Genomic DNA, 15,917 nt, shown 5'->3' with positions numbered 1-15,917 from the left:
TCAGAGCGAGAGAATAGCGCGCGCTCAGATGCGTGAGCGACGGGTGCAAGCGTGACGGTTGACCCTGGTCGTGAACAAACAAATCGCGCGATATCGGTAACATAGTTACCATCATCGGTAATATGTCAGCCGGTAAGTAATTATAAAATTCACAACTATTAATAAGTATAAATTTATTAACGAAACTAATAGTATGGATTAAGCGAAAATAAAGGTAAAGATAAAGCGCAGTTTTTTTAGATAATTAAAAAAAATGACTATTTGTTTAACGACATAAAATTAAAGAATACTTGGACGCTTATCTCATGAGTGAATTTACGATGCGAAAATTCTTCATTAATTTTGAAGTATATCGTCGTATGACAAGAAACCTATTTACTCGCTAAAATCGACAAGAGCATATCAATACCCGCTCAATGGGATTGTCAAGTAAAAAGGATGACTGTCATATTTGATGTTTTCCGTATAATAATAGTACAATTTTCGGAACCCACAGTAAACAAACACATAATCACACAAGCATCACGATTGTCCAGTTCTTAATATCGAAACGTTAATGTATATATACAGGGTGTTCAGCGATTTACTAGCCAGCGTTTTCCTCGAAAATGTGTAACGTCCCGGGAAGAGTTTTTCCAACATGGCAGTCTTATGTTCTGTTACGAGCCGGAGGGGTCACAGCCGCGTGGCTGGGGGCTGTATTTTGGTCAAGGTAGTGTTACTAGGCTAACTCAGGTTTGTTACTTAACCTGAGCGCCAAAGGAAAATAGACGCGGGGATGAGCCGACGTATGGCTAACGCCGGGTGCCCCAGGAAAATGATATGTGAACTAGCCGACGTATGGCTAACGCCGGGTGTCACAGGAAATGTTAGTAGTTGTGCTCGTAACAAAGATATGCCAGTATACCTCGAGCGGCTAAGATATACCGACTGGTGGGTTTGTTAGGACTTTGGTTATAAATTGACAAAGGCAATAATTAAGTTTAAAGATAAAAGTTGAAAATATATTCTTTTCCCAAAACCGGAATTACAAATGGTTATGTGTATTTGTCGGTTAAGGTGATTTTTACAAGAAATGTTCTTGACTTGATTTTACTTTAGTTTAATATGTTTCGACTCCGACAAAGCGAGAATTTAATCCTGCCCAGTTTTAACGAAAAACAAGCGAAACGGGGATCCGAAAATACTTTAGAAAAAATGCCTAACAGTAAACTATACGTACTGTATGGTTATCAATGTTGCTCGAAGGGGACTCTAACCCGATCTTGCTCAAAAGTGACTTAGTTTTAATTCAACGTGAAAGACTCTAACTAAACTCTGACAAAGGTTCCTCGTTAGTCCACGTTCGAGAATTAACTGGGTCCACGGACAGAGGTTCCGTATTAGACGACGTTTAATAATCTACTGGGTCCACGGACAGAGGTTCCGTATTAGACGACGTTCACGAATTAAATGGGTCCTAGGCGTCTTCTCCATAACCCTTTTTATACTCAAAAATGGGTAGAAAACGAGTAGTGGTGGAGACGGTGGGAACGAATCAACGCGACGTTTTCGTCTAACGAATTTTCATCGCGTTGGTCCGAAGACGTTAGATGTTCTCGAGCGAAGCCTAATAAGGAAACCCTGGTAACTGGAAAACCTAGGCAAGACTAGACTCTCGCTTCGCGGTGGTCTCAGGCTATTTCTGAATATTCATCTTCGAGGAGTAAAAAATCATTGGCGTACGTAACAGTTCAGAACAATCACTTACCAATAGTTTTGTTACCGACAGTAATAGACTGTTACCGACGATAGATTATTATCAATTATCTTATGTATTTAGTTGAACGGTCGGTATATATATATATATATTTATATTTTTAATTTTCAATAATTATTTTATAATTATTTTATGTTTAGTTTACAAAGACAATCATGTTAAGTTAATTTATTTAAAACAAAATTAATGTATTATTTTATAACTATTCGAATAAATGTATGGTTTTGTAAGGAAAATTCCGCAATGCTATGTGTTTACGTGCCGCGATGCTCGCTTCGAATTTCCTGGAATTCTTGCGTTACTTAGAGAAGGATAGGAATATATTTTACAATTAGGACATTATTAGTTATTAAAAACTATCAGTTAAACAAATTAGTCAATACATATCGAGCGTACTAATTGTATTATGTTATCCGGAACTAGAGTCAGATGTTAGTTTATTGCAGTATATATTGTAAATTATAATATTATTCAATGGAATATTCTAGAAGCATCGTATGCTTATACACTTAGCTCCGACTCGTATAGAAGTCGTGCGCAGTGTATAGAAGGAGATAGAAAATACAATTTTCATTAAAACACTATTTAATTACTATTTTTATATCAGGAATATAAACCATTATGTAGAATGCGATATTAATAATGTAATTAAATCGTTCGTTTGCACAATTAATGTCTAATTACGAATTTATACGACAATATTATATTTCGACATTATGGGGGTTTTCCGAGAATTTGCCAGGCTGGCGAGTATAAAAGGCCGAGCGAAACTCGCCAAAATCGCAGAACAGTTTTCGAAGTCGAGCAAGCTAGAAGTCTCCTGGATAAGTATAACCGGAACAGTTTTCGCTGTCAAGAGCCGCAACGATTCTTAATACTTGACTGGTAAAGCGGGTATACGCCATTTGCATACTTGATCGTGGGTCGTTCTAGTAGCTAGCTAACGCAGGCTCCCCATTCAAACGGTCTCGTATCTGAAACTCCGCTAGGAGAGTGCTATACTTGGCGCCAAGAAAGGCTAAGATATCGAAACGATAGCTCTCAGCTACTCACATTTGATTTTACATCGGATTGCTAACGCGCCATCAGATTCTCGGAGCTCGCTCTGGATCGTTTCGTAGCTAGCTAACGCAGGCTCCCCATTTGAGCGGCTTGGTCTCTGAAGCCCGTGTCTTTTGGGTGGCAGTTCAGTAATCACAATTTTATAATTAGAATCAATTGATTTGCTACCCTGTTGAACTTACACTGTTCACCCTTTTCCTGTATCGTTAGGTCGTTCTAGTAGCCAGTGAACAACAGGCTCCCCAATTAAGCGATCTGGTTTTGGCTGTCAGTGTTCGTTTTGACAAAAAGGGTCATGGACAATCAGTTGTCGAGTCAGATTAAAAGAGTAACTGTTCCGAGTAAGTAATTCATTTAGATTCAAACAAATTTTGAACTTGAATTAGTAAAAGAATATTGTTCTGTCATCAGCGTAATCTCAGTAGTCGACTACACCGCGTTAGATATCAGATAAAATTGTTAATCTATCTAACTTTGCGAAAGAGTATTTAGGTACACGTAGAGAATCACACTTAGGTCGTGTTCCTCGCTGCGGTAGACTATAACGCGCTAATATTAATAATTCCGTAAAGAATATTCATTATATAAATTATAAACGTATTGATCAAGTTAACTTTTGTAATTGCGACAGCGTTTAGGACGAGAACCAAATAATATAGAATACCGAATTCAGTTAAATACATAAAAGCGAAGTTAGCTTTGTCCAAAATCAGATTTAGTTAAATTTACAATTATCTATTACGTACTGTTTAATTTACCAAGTTCTATTATTTCTGTTATTATTATATCAAACTCTGTTTAGTTCCTTTTGATCAAACTAGTATACTTTTCATATTTTGTTGTTATTTATTACTTGTTATTTGTTAAATTCATTATCTTCAGTATTTTGTTTGAATAAACCGAATTGTTGAAAGACATTGACCTGTGGATTTCACTCCTTAACCGCACACCACACGAATCCCACAATCTTTAGTTATTTTCCACAACGAGTCGTTCAGTTGGTAAAAGCTGCTCTTTACCTTCCTAGCGCTAGTAACTATCTGAACCTAGGTTCCAGAGTCGTTACACAAATGTAAACAAAGAATCGACACGTCGACTCGATAACTGCAACGCTTGGGTCCCGATTTTGTTGCAGTTATCCAGTCTTTACTGTATATTGAATATCTTTAAAAACCAAAGTGTTACGGGCCTTTTATTTCGACAACTTCGTCTGATCCAATCCTACAAACGTATATATTTATAAAGAAAAAAAATTTAATAATATATTTTTCTAATTTTAATAAGTAAACTTAAGTCCGAGGTAAAAATATACACACACACATATATGTATATAGATAGAGAAAGAAAGAAAGAAGAAATCATATGAACAATCATTAAATACACAATAATAATCTGAACAATATTCCTCATCCCGAGAAATGTTCTAAAAGAGAATGGAAGCTTAAGAAATTTTTTATATACCCCCCCCCCCCCCCCCCCCTCTGGAATTATATCGAAATATTAAGACCACCCACCCGTGACGCAAGGCGTAAGCACTGGAAGATGTGTTATTTGAAGAAGGTACAGCATCTTCAAGGAATAACGGAAAAAACCTGCCGTTGCTGCAAATGCATTATTCAGCGTTTCCCAAAAACTGGAAACATGTGTCTTGAGGATAAGAGACGGTATAAGGAGGAAGTTGTAACATCCCAGAAGATTCAACTCTGAGGGATCTCGATGTATATTTAGTTTCTTTATTGTAAATTCATCATTTTGATTATTCTTCAGTACTTTTATTATTGACTGTTTCTTTTTTTACCGATTGCGCCATGTGTCGAAAGAATAACCATATGAATTATTTAATCAGTTAATAAAACATAAACTATTTAGGTTATTAATAATTATTATTTATATATTAAAATATATTGAATTGATGAATTAAGAATCAAAATAAATGATTAGTAATCCAATAAATGCATTCTTTCATCAGTCTAAAGAAATACAAATCGGACGTAATATTTTAAACAAAGATCACGCCCTTCGCTAGCCTATGTCTTTGTACGATACGCGTACAGCAAGTAGAAAAAGACAGAGAATGTATTTCGAATTAAATTATTATTAAATTATCATTTTTTTGTTAAAATTATTCAATATTAGTCAGAATATATTACTAACGAATTAATAAAAATATTTGCTTTATTAATTAATGTCTACATAATCAATTAAAAATAATATGTAAAAATTGTACGCATTTATCATAGGGGTAGCTTGCGTGGACTTGAAAAGTAAAAGGCAAATTCCGAATTTTCGGGGTATAAAAGAGCAAGCAGAAGACCCGTAGGGGGCAGAAATTCTAGCCAAGTTACAGCAGCGGAACTTACGTGCATCAGAGACATCAGTAAGGCACTTTCACAAAAGAACCGAAGAATTCAATATTTTGTGGCATAGACAATTTACGAGGAATTCGGTAACGAATTCAGAAACATTTGATTTTGCGTCGAGAAATATTCAGACGTAGGTACGTGCAAGAGAGAAACATGCCAAACAGGAAAAAGCTGTGAAGGAAGAAACAAAATGACATACACGATTAAAATAATTAATTATGGATTCCATCGTCTCTATCTCGCACTATAATTTATCGGCACCAGTTCCCCCACCACAGGATTGTCTTCGAAAGGACCCGGAGGACCTTGCTAGCATGACGGAGAAGTCACATTTCGATACAAAATCACAAGGTGCATGTCGTTGGGTTCATCTGTTCACATCTCTCTGTAAAATTCGGATAGTTCCTTTTTGTAGCAAACTGAAGTGATAATTACGAGTAATTTTTATGTAGCTTTGTGTTTACGCGCGACTTTCCTTTTTCTTTCAACAAAATACATTCATCGATATAAACTACGAAAAATACGTGAATATACCATAACGGTTTGTAAAAGAGGAATTTATCGGTGAGTGTTTTAACCTATTACTGAAAAAGTATTACAATTTGCGTAAGTGAAATTTCAAATTATTAAATATGTATAATATAATTATGTACTGAAAATGTACAAAATAGCTATTAAAATCTTTTGAAAGTAGTTTCTAAAGTATGGGTCTTGATAAATTAAGAATGAACATATTATTGTATTAATAGCTGTTTTTCATTATAACAATTAAAGAGACGACGGATCTTCTCCTAGATTTTATGCCAATAAGGCAAATGCAGCAATTCTTGCTATATTCATATATTTGACTTTCCAAGCATTAAATGTACCTTCCAATACGATAATGTTGAAGTAGGTTAAGGATCAGAATTTAAAGATTATGGACTGACCATCTCGTTTACCGGATCTAAATCCAATAGAGAATTTATGGGGAATTCTTCTTATAATATCTACAGTAATTGCCGTCAATACAATACAGTTACTCACCTGAAATATGGCATTATAATACCATGGGCGAGAATCAAGCTTGAAACTATACAAAATTTAATTGCAAATATGCCAAACAGACTTTTCTTAACTATACAGTGTTTCGGTGGATGTACACCATATAAATTGTTACGCCGGAAGTCGCCCAGTTTATGTTTTAAAAAACTTTATTTCTTAACCACACAATATTACAATGTACGAGCTATTAATGTTACAATGGTATTGATAGAACGATCTCGATATCCGACTCCGCGGTGTATCGTGATGCGTAACCCGAGCTCCAAATAATGTCGTCTGGTTATTAATAATGTCGTATTAATAATGTCACGCGCGCCGAACTGCTTCTCCTTTTATACTTTCTTTATCTCTTGATTGCGTTGCTGTTTTTGGCTTATCTTGTTTGCGACGTTTGGACCACGCGTTATCTTGTTTATGCCGTTTGACCGGTGAGAAAATAAATTTTTATTAAGAGCGGCTAAATTTTTGATACGCCCGTTTGCCGCCTTTAGGACAAAAACATACCCCACTGACGCTGCATATGAATCTTTTTTTATGGTAATCATTATTTCTCAAGGTATTCTACATACGAGGTGTGACACAAAAGTAACGAGACTGGTCCAATAAATCATTGTACCTGTAGAATCAGTTCTCCGTGACATTATCACCTTCAAAGTAGTCCCCTTCAGCATTCACACACTTATGCATTCGACGCTGCCATTGCTGGTAACAATTCTGGAACGAGGTTTTTGAAAGACCTTTCGGGAGATTCTCCGTTTTTGCCTGAACCTCTTCAACTGAGGTGAAATGGGTTCCCTTTAAGCAAAATTTAACTTTAGGAAATAAAAAAAAGTCGCATGGATCCAAATCAGGTGAATAAGGAGGATGCCCCATCACAGTAATATTTTTGCTGGTCAGAAACTGCTTGACAGACAGTGCCGTGTGAGCGGGTGCATCGTCTTGCTGCAACAGCCATCGATCGCTCCACAACTGTGGCCTTTTTTTCCTAATTTTTTCACTAAATCTTTTTAGTACTTCAATGTAATAGTGTTGGTTAACAGTCTGATCACTGGGAAACCACTCAATCATTAGAATTCCATTAATGTCGAATTTTGATTTTGACATGCCTGTTTTTTTGGGTTTTGGGGATCCTGAAGATTTCCACTGCATCGACTGGCACTTACTTTGTGGGTCATAGGTAAAACTCCATGTCTCATCACATGTTACAACAAATTTCAACAAATTTTACAAGAAACTTGATGTTTATTCGCTGTTCGGTTTTTACGTTAGACATTTTTCCGGCAAAATGCAGTTGCACGTGTTCACTAAATAACGCAATACTTCCAAATGGTATGACCGATTCAATTGAAATTTGCAACATGGATAAAGGAGGTATGTGGGATGATGCCACAAAAACAATTGCTGTCAATTCCATTGTTTTTTCAAGTTACAGACCTAGTCTCGTTACTTTTGTGTCACACCTCGTATACGATATAAAAAATCAATCAAAGTTTTACTAGGGAGTACGTTTTTGAAAAAAATTGCAGTACGGACAAATTTTTAATATGCAGTATATTGACAAGGGACATTACCCAGTCGACACACGTCGATTTTGATGCGCTTTGATTATGATATAGAACGCAAAAAAATATTTGATACATATTTTTTTTATCGGCAATCGTTCACATTGAAGCGGTGAAAATACCCCTCAAAGTTAAGGGCTGAAATCATACTTTTGGGAATATCTCTGGAATTAATGGAGATAATTGGAAACTTTTTTTTTTAAGTCGATGGACTTTAAATGGAAAATTTTAGTACGTAAAAAAATGTTAATAAACTTTATTCGTTTAAATAATATTTTGGAAATTAATAATTGTTGTTTAAATTTTGGTACTAAATGTTGATCTATTTTGTTGCAACTTTGTGTATGTAAAGTATGGACTAAAATAGAGGATACATGTTTTTAGAATTTGGTGTTTGTAGCAATGTTTATTAGATATATAATTTAAAATCACTCCCTGTGAAGAAGGGCAATCAACATATTTATTAATAATATCATTATTTTTACAATCTTTTACAATATTTTTGACATTTTATAGCTCTCCATATGCCGTTAATTGATTTCTTAATATTTATTGTATGTGTAGCAGGTATGAGCGTGACGCGGTTTTAATCACCACCGCGCCGCACGGAATAAAACGCATCAAAATCGGCGTGTGTCGATTGGGTAATGTCCCTTGTGAGTGCCCCTGGAATTAGTGTAAGAGCCGAAAGAAAGTAGTAGGCGAGACGGTTCTGAAAAATATTTTCCTTGGCCAAAATATTGGTTTAGGCTTCATTTTCGAATTACTAGCAAAGAAACTGACTAATGAGAACGTGTATAAACTAAGAGGTCGACAGCATGAGTAACAGCTTCCAGTGCAACGGCCGATCGTGGTTGTATACAAGGCTATCGATATTGCGTCGATATAACGCTATTAGCTGAAAGTTAAATCGAATAATGAACTGAAAAGTTAAGAATAATATATAGTTCTTCATTATTCTCAAATAGGAGAAAGACCAATTAGTTGTTGTTTACCCAGACCACGTATATTGTATTTATTTAATGCCTTCGAAAAGGAATAAAGAATAAAATTAATCATGAAAATTAATTTTGTCAACTATTCTAATGAAGCAAATGAATAAATTCACGTTTCAAAACGAATGAGTACCGTATCTATAAAATGAGATAGGACTGAAATGGAATGTCTAATGCAGTAACTCGCTGAAGTGATATAAATCAATTCCTGCGTTCGTTTAATTTTAAAAATGTAGAAACAACTTACATAAAACTTACCCATTGATCCACGAGAAAATCAGTTTTAATGAAAAATATTTGTGTCATCGGGTTCATACATCGATAACAGCACCAACAGCTTGGCAGGGCCAATATCCTGTCAATTTATTTCACTGACTCTTTCTAATAATTGCACAACATAAGCACGACCGGTAAACGGATCGAATGAAAACGTGTGAACAATTAAGCATAGATATGTATGTTAAACGGAACTCTACCTTCTCATTACAAAGTATCCGAATTGAAGAACCGATATTGTATTATATAGGGTGTTCGGCTACTGGTGGATAATTTTAGGGGGTGGTAGCTGGAGTGATTCTGAACAACTTTTTCCTTTACCAAAATGCTGGTTAAAACTTAGTTTTTGAATTATTAATGAAAAATACTGACCAATGAGAGCGCGTATAGGCCGGTCGCGCGTCGTCGTGAACAAATGTATCGATACTGTCGGTATAACGTCGGTATAATAGAAAGCTATTAGATGAAAGTTACATTGAATAATGAATAAAAAGGTCTGGATTATTGTTGAATTATCATTCATTCACGAATAAGAAATAGGAAAAGTAGTCCCTACTCACGTAATCAGAATAAATCGAACTTATTCGATACGTTTATTCGTTATGGCAAAGAAATAATAGATAAAATATGGAAAATCATTTTCGTTAGATATTGTAATGACGAAAAAGAATAAATTCTCATTTTTAAAAAATTGAATAACTTTTCTATTCAACAAATAAAAATGTGAATTGAATAATTAACAAATTTAAATGTAACTCACCCATTAAACCGCAAATAATTGTGGGGGAAATAATGTTGTTGACGACTTTATACGCATATTTATATTTATATATATATTTAATAAACGTAATTTGAATTTTAAAGTTTAATGCTTACAAACGACACACTCCACGGACATCTTTCACACACCGGTTCATCCCCTTTTCTTTTCCACTTCAGCCAACCCAAAAAATATCTCTCACCAATTTCACTCACTCTACACTCTTACCAACCTCATTCATACACCACTCGTACCAACCTATTGTAAAAACCAACCTCACAATAATCACAATAAAAATGCGCCTTTGTCACCGGGCCGATCCACCAGTCCTTACTGTTAGTATAAATCAATCACCGTACAGAAACTCTCAATAAACTTTCAAGAATCTTCATTGTCACCTATCACTGTCATCTTTTATTATTCGTTCTCATTATCACTTTTCTCTGTCATTTTTCACTAATTTGCGCTAATTTTCACTGTGAATCCAACACGCAAATAGGACGAATGAAAACACGTGAACGAATATTCATAAATAATTTAAACTATACTATCTTGAAAGTAAGAAAACGAAATTTTCGATTAAAAGCAAAGATACGTTTTATTTCGACACGTTTCTTTCGACAATGAACGATGACTGTCGATCGACGCAGCACCGCAGTCGTTCGACATACATGTATGTCTCGCGATCGAGAACGAAACCGCGAAAATATGTATAATTGTAACGCTCGATGTGAGGTTTATTCAAATAAGGTTTACAGAAAACGATTATGATATGTGGTTCGGAACAGCGGAAATCGGTTAAGGGAAAAAACTATTGGCTTTAGGGTTGCGTTGAAGGAGCTTTGAAAGTTCAATTAAGAAGAGAGAATAATTCTCTGCTGGGCTTCCAAGCAGAGGTTTGAGGAAGACTGGTAGAATATCCAAGTCTGTTGGTTTTAGGAGAATGAAAGTACAATTTTATTCATTAGTGTTTTTTTCTGTATACAGTGAAGTTCTTTTAACTGCCTATTCATTTACAACCCATCGGAATCACTAACAGTAATGAAAATTGATTTCACATCTGGTACACTAACAATAAGTATTAAGTTTATTTCATCGACACATCACTTTTCGACGCGTGCTCTAAAATGGCTCTGTTCGATTTTAGTTCCATGAACTCCTGATTATGCTGAAGGGTGAGTTTAAATACACGTTGACATAATTGCAGTCAGTAATAGCTGACATGATAGCGAACAAGATTTTTCTGTATCAAAGTGTTCGCTAGTGCTTAGTTTTTGAATTAGTCATGAGAATCCTCGACAAATAAAGACGTGCATATTAATCGACGCCGTATCGGTAATATAATATGCATCCGTCAGTGTATGGTTCTAAAACTCACAACTACTAATAAGTATAAACCAGCCGACGAAGCTAGTTTTATCGGTCAAAATAGAGCAAAAATCAAGAGTAGAAATTTATTAGCGCATAGCCAACATTCCTGTGGCTGAGCTCGCGCGCTATGCGCACTCTTATTGCATCGTGTTCCGCATTAACAATTCAAAGCTAACCTTATCGAACACGTTGATAATTTTAATATTCATATATTGTTTATTCGAATTGATTCTGCGAAGTATTCAGCAGAAGATTAATGTATTATGCAGAAAAATCAACAATACCGCATTTGAAATAAAAGAGCAGGTGCCATGTATAGGAAATTAAAATATCTTACAAATTACTAATTCTTTGATTTTGTTTATTGATACATTCTTATACAGAAAATTGGAAACAGATAGCTATGCAAAATAAGTGAGTAACCTCCGATTTCGATGACCTTGAAATATTTTGTGAACATCTAAGGTAGCCTTAAAGGTAGCCTAACAAAGAAGTCTTGTTGAGCTTTCCACTCGCTATACAAACTGATGTATGTTAGAATCAACGCATTTTTGGAGAATCGTTGAAGACAATTAGCCGTCGCTATTTTGTCTTCGAACGATTTGCCAATAGGAACGTTATCCATTATGGATCAGGCCACGGAGTGGGGAAGCCGAGGATGCTGAAAAAACGAATGAAGTTCGGCACATATGTCACCAATCGAGAGTAAAAAGAAAAGAACGATGCCGATCGTGGGCTGTCGCTGTAGTGCGTGTTTGGTAGTTGTGAATGATTTAGCCATTAATGGCGCATAGATTTTATTGTAGTGTGCCGCAATTCATAATACATTCAGTCATCTGTTGCCTTCTGATAAGGTGCCCTCCTAGCACTTACCCCAGATTTTTTTATAAACATCAGAAGTGGAATACGTAGGAAGTTTTCATACTTCGTTTAATTCTTTGGGACACGGTGGGATTAAAAGTGTCCCGCCTTTTTTATGTATTTCACGGCATGGTGGGACATTTTTAGTCCCACCATTTTTAGTCCCTACTACAAGAAATCTTGCAGTAACTGCATGTGCATAGGTTTATATTTCGCCCTATTTACGTAAAGCAGTTGGTAATGTTTTCAAATAATGTTACAAATGTATTCATTATGTTGGCAACATTCAACATGCAATTATCGGCTGAGCAATTGTTATAAACGGAAGGTTTATTGCACTCACATTTTTGTCTTAGTTTCATGTTAAAAATCGCAGAGGTAAGTTAATTTCTATAAAAATTAGTTCTTCATACGCGAGTAACGATTTTTATAATATAAATCAATGGTTTTTGTTTCCAAATGATGAAAGTATAGCGGGATTTCATTTATCCCACCATACAACTTGTGGAGTAATACAAAAAACAATTTTTCTTTACTGTTTATGTTGTATATTCCTCAAAATTTAATTAATTGTTACTATTTTGTTATATTTTTAAATAATGTTATACCTTTATTAATAAAAATATACCAATTTTGTTTCGTTTAAAACCCGATAAAATTCCTGTGCAACATGGGTATAATTTTGATCTGAAATCCTGTGCCTTACTAATACAACGTTCACGTGAAAATCTTAGTCCGAATCCAAGATGACCGCGAAGCCAGTGACAGTGGGCGACCATATTGGTGAAAAAACAAGCATCGTGTATCTATTACAATGTATAAAAAAACTCGAAGAGGAGCGTGTTGCGAGAAAGTTGACTGTAAGCAGCCGATCCGTGAATCATCTGGTGGAAGCAATTCCATCATTTAGTGGTGATGAACTTGGTGAAAGTGCGGAATCATGGTTTGCTACGATTGAAAACATTACAAAGGACCTCACGTTACAACAACGTTTGTGTTACGCGATTCATTGACTCACAGATTCTGCGAAAGGGTGGTACTGAACGTGGATGGGAAATCCAAGAATCTGGGGGACATTTTGGGAGGATTTGTGTTCTGTTTATGCGGCTGACGACCGTATCGGTCAGCTGCTTCGTCGAGCAGTGCTATACACGAACGATGACGCAATTAGCTATGCCGAGTATGCTCGACGAAACTCAAGTATTTACAACGAACGAACGTTTCGTTTAAGACGGGTGAATTAGTGCCTCTAATTATTGCAGATGTAATAGACGTCACTACTCGTCACTCGTTAACAAATGCTCGATATGCGAACACTGATGAGCTGATAGCAGGAATTGCCTCGTACGTGAAGCCGTGCAAGGAAAAGAAAGAAGAGGACTACCGCCGAAATCCGTTACGTGGCCTACCTGTTCCTTCCCGACAGGGAAAACGGTGCTACACTTGTAACGGCAACAATCACGTGCAAAATGATTACCCTAAGCGACGCAGAACCACCTTAACAAACTGTCAACCATCGTCCAGCTGACCAAGTACCTGCAGTTGGAAAACAGGGACACAAAGAACCAGGCTGTTGGATAAAACAACGAGCTCAGCGATACAATACAAATTAAAACTCCAACAATTATGCGTACAAAGGAATTTCCAAGCCCTAGAAAAAGCAACCCGAGGTCAATGCGTGTTACTCTTTACCGCATTGTTCTACGCCGATTATTCTGCAGGACTTCGTTCTGCGGGAGTGCTTAATTCATTCTGGTGCAACGTGTTCTCTCATAAAAGAAAACATTGCTAAACGTGCAAACTGCGAAATCGAACCAGAGACAGTGACAGTGAAAGGCATCGGGGCCGCCGAGTTAGCCGCTGTTGGCGTTATTATTGCCGTGGTGCAAACTAAGGACGTAACTCTCGAGATGAACTTGCTTGTTGTACCCGATTCAGATATCCCATATAACGTCATCATCGACCGGAACATCTTGGCTCAAGGGGATCTCCAAATGATTACAAAAGAAGACGGAACCTCCAAGCTGCTTCGATGTTCATCAAAAGTTTCGCAAGGAACTACTGAGGCACTACGACCGTTCACCTACATTCTTACGGATCCTACGGGGGCGATAGAACTGGCTGGATTATTGAAGCAGTTCAAGGACATGATCGTAAGCGATGTGTAAGACGAGGTAGAAAAATGATTGACACGATAACTGAGTTCGGTTTCAAAAATACTATATATATTATATAAACAGATTCCGTGGGCGAAGTAATGTCCTCAAGAGAAGGATGCCTTTCCAAGGTCTGTGGACGAACGCCTTTTCCAAAGGTCTCTAAACGAATGCCCTCTTCCCGTTCCGCGAGGTTTCCTAGTCCCCGCGAAACTTGAGGCCCTAGGGTTGTTTTATGGCCCGGACGTCAGGCCTCTACCCCGCGTTGGTCGTCGTAGGACAGCCATGTGCCCGTCGTCCCTGCTTTATTAGGGTGGGTCACTGGGATTTTCTAACAGATGGTATTAAAGGTAACCACTGAGAGAACTTAAAATTATTCTAAAGAAAAAACAATTAACTATTATCCATATCGACTATCGCTATCGGAACGCGAAAGGGTACGTTGCATAGTTAACGATCTACTAGTGTAAGATTGATTTGGGTGTAAATGAAATAAAACACATCCCTGATTAGAACTAGATAAATGTATAAAATATATTCGAAGATATACTGATTCGTTCTACTACGTTCTCGCACCACGAGACACGCTTCCTACGTGACAACGCTATTACGACTGTGTGTCCGACGTTTTTGTTTTTCTGTAACACTGCCCTCCTCGAAGATCACCTAACCGCCGCCGATGGAATTTAACAAAACACGAGAGCTTGTGCTACGTGGAAGAGAAAGCGCGCCGCTCTCCCCGCACCAAGAGGCCTGCATCATTGAGACGCTATCGCAAACTGCCCTACGCTGGTATTGCCCTTACTATTCTACACTCGGCCATCCAATAACAGTTGACCTCAACTGTTTACTAAATTTTCGTCACCACTTGTATCATCCACGAGATCTTGAAGGCAAGGCTTCATGTGGTCTGCCGATATTGATGACCATCGTTTGTTGAGGACCCTCGTGATCCCCGACCTTCGATAATTACCTCGAAAATCTATGATTAGAAATAATTCCGCACCGACTCTTCGGTGTCTCTATCACTCGCCGCTGACATTGCCTTTGATTTCGTGGAAAACTTTATAATTCCAGTTAATGTGGAAACGAGCAGCAGATTGTAATGAGCCACTGATTTATCGTTCGGAAACTCATTCAGAACACGGTGTCTTTCGTAATTCTGGGGTTGCTTGCGATTAGTGTGATTTATACTAACCTTTTCTAGTAATGCGTCTGTACTCATAAGGAGTTCAATAGCAAGAGAGCGACCTATCGATCCGCACAGGCTACGTAGGTTCAGAGTTCGTGATAACGATGAGGAGGGGGGCCGTTCGCGCTTGCGTTAACGTTACCACGAAATTGGTTGGGCCCGCCACGACGTACCCCTTTAATTATATAACCGTATCAGCGACCCTGTCGTATGGTTACACCATTCTATACATATACACTCTACATTCCTACAGTAATAATGACACATTCAATGCCTCGCTTCTTGCAATATTCTACAAATTCGTTCGAAGTAAAAGCGATACCTCGGTCCGAAATGATCCTTCGAGGGTTACCGAAAATTGCTGCTTGCCTTTCCAACCGCTGCAACACCTCGACTATACCAGTGCTTTTTGTTGCATATAGCCATACAAATTTACTAACCGCATCTACCACTACAAATATATGCCTATAGTTTTTCTTCGTAGGTAAAAGCGGTCCTAAATGATCTATGTGATAT

General features: G+C 37.1%; 1 protein-coding gene and 1 long non-coding RNA gene across 4 annotated transcripts in view; one reads left to right on the top strand and one right to left on the bottom strand.

Moving 5' to 3' along the window:
* Window positions 1–15,917, top strand: part of LOC105663894 (uncharacterized) — a 209,075-nt gene that overhangs the window by 136,565 nt on the left and 56,593 nt on the right. For 2 of the 3 annotated variants that reach the window (XM_076540546.1, XM_076540545.1), the window contains exon 1: window positions 5,563–5,748. The exons of the other annotated variant lie outside the window; for it this stretch is intronic. The gene's annotated coding sequence lies outside the window, so the exon portion shown is untranslated. Of the gene's footprint in view, window positions 1–5,562; window positions 5,749–15,917 lie in introns of those variants that run through there. 3 annotated transcript variants of the gene reach the window in all.
* Window positions 4,979–6,596, bottom strand: LOC143265910 (uncharacterized). Its single transcript, XR_013040703.1, has 2 exons — window positions 6,211–6,596; window positions 4,979–5,569 (listed from the first exon to the last, which is right to left on the bottom strand). It is a non-coding gene; the product is annotated as an uncharacterized LOC143265910 (long non-coding RNA).

Source organism: Megachile rotundata, chromosome 15, assembly GCF_050947335.1.
Source record: "Megachile rotundata isolate GNS110a chromosome 15, iyMegRotu1, whole genome shotgun sequence".
Classification (NCBI taxonomy): domain Eukaryota; kingdom Metazoa; phylum Arthropoda; class Insecta; order Hymenoptera; family Megachilidae; genus Megachile; species Megachile rotundata.
This window is presented reverse-complemented; position numbering and strand designations above follow the sequence as displayed.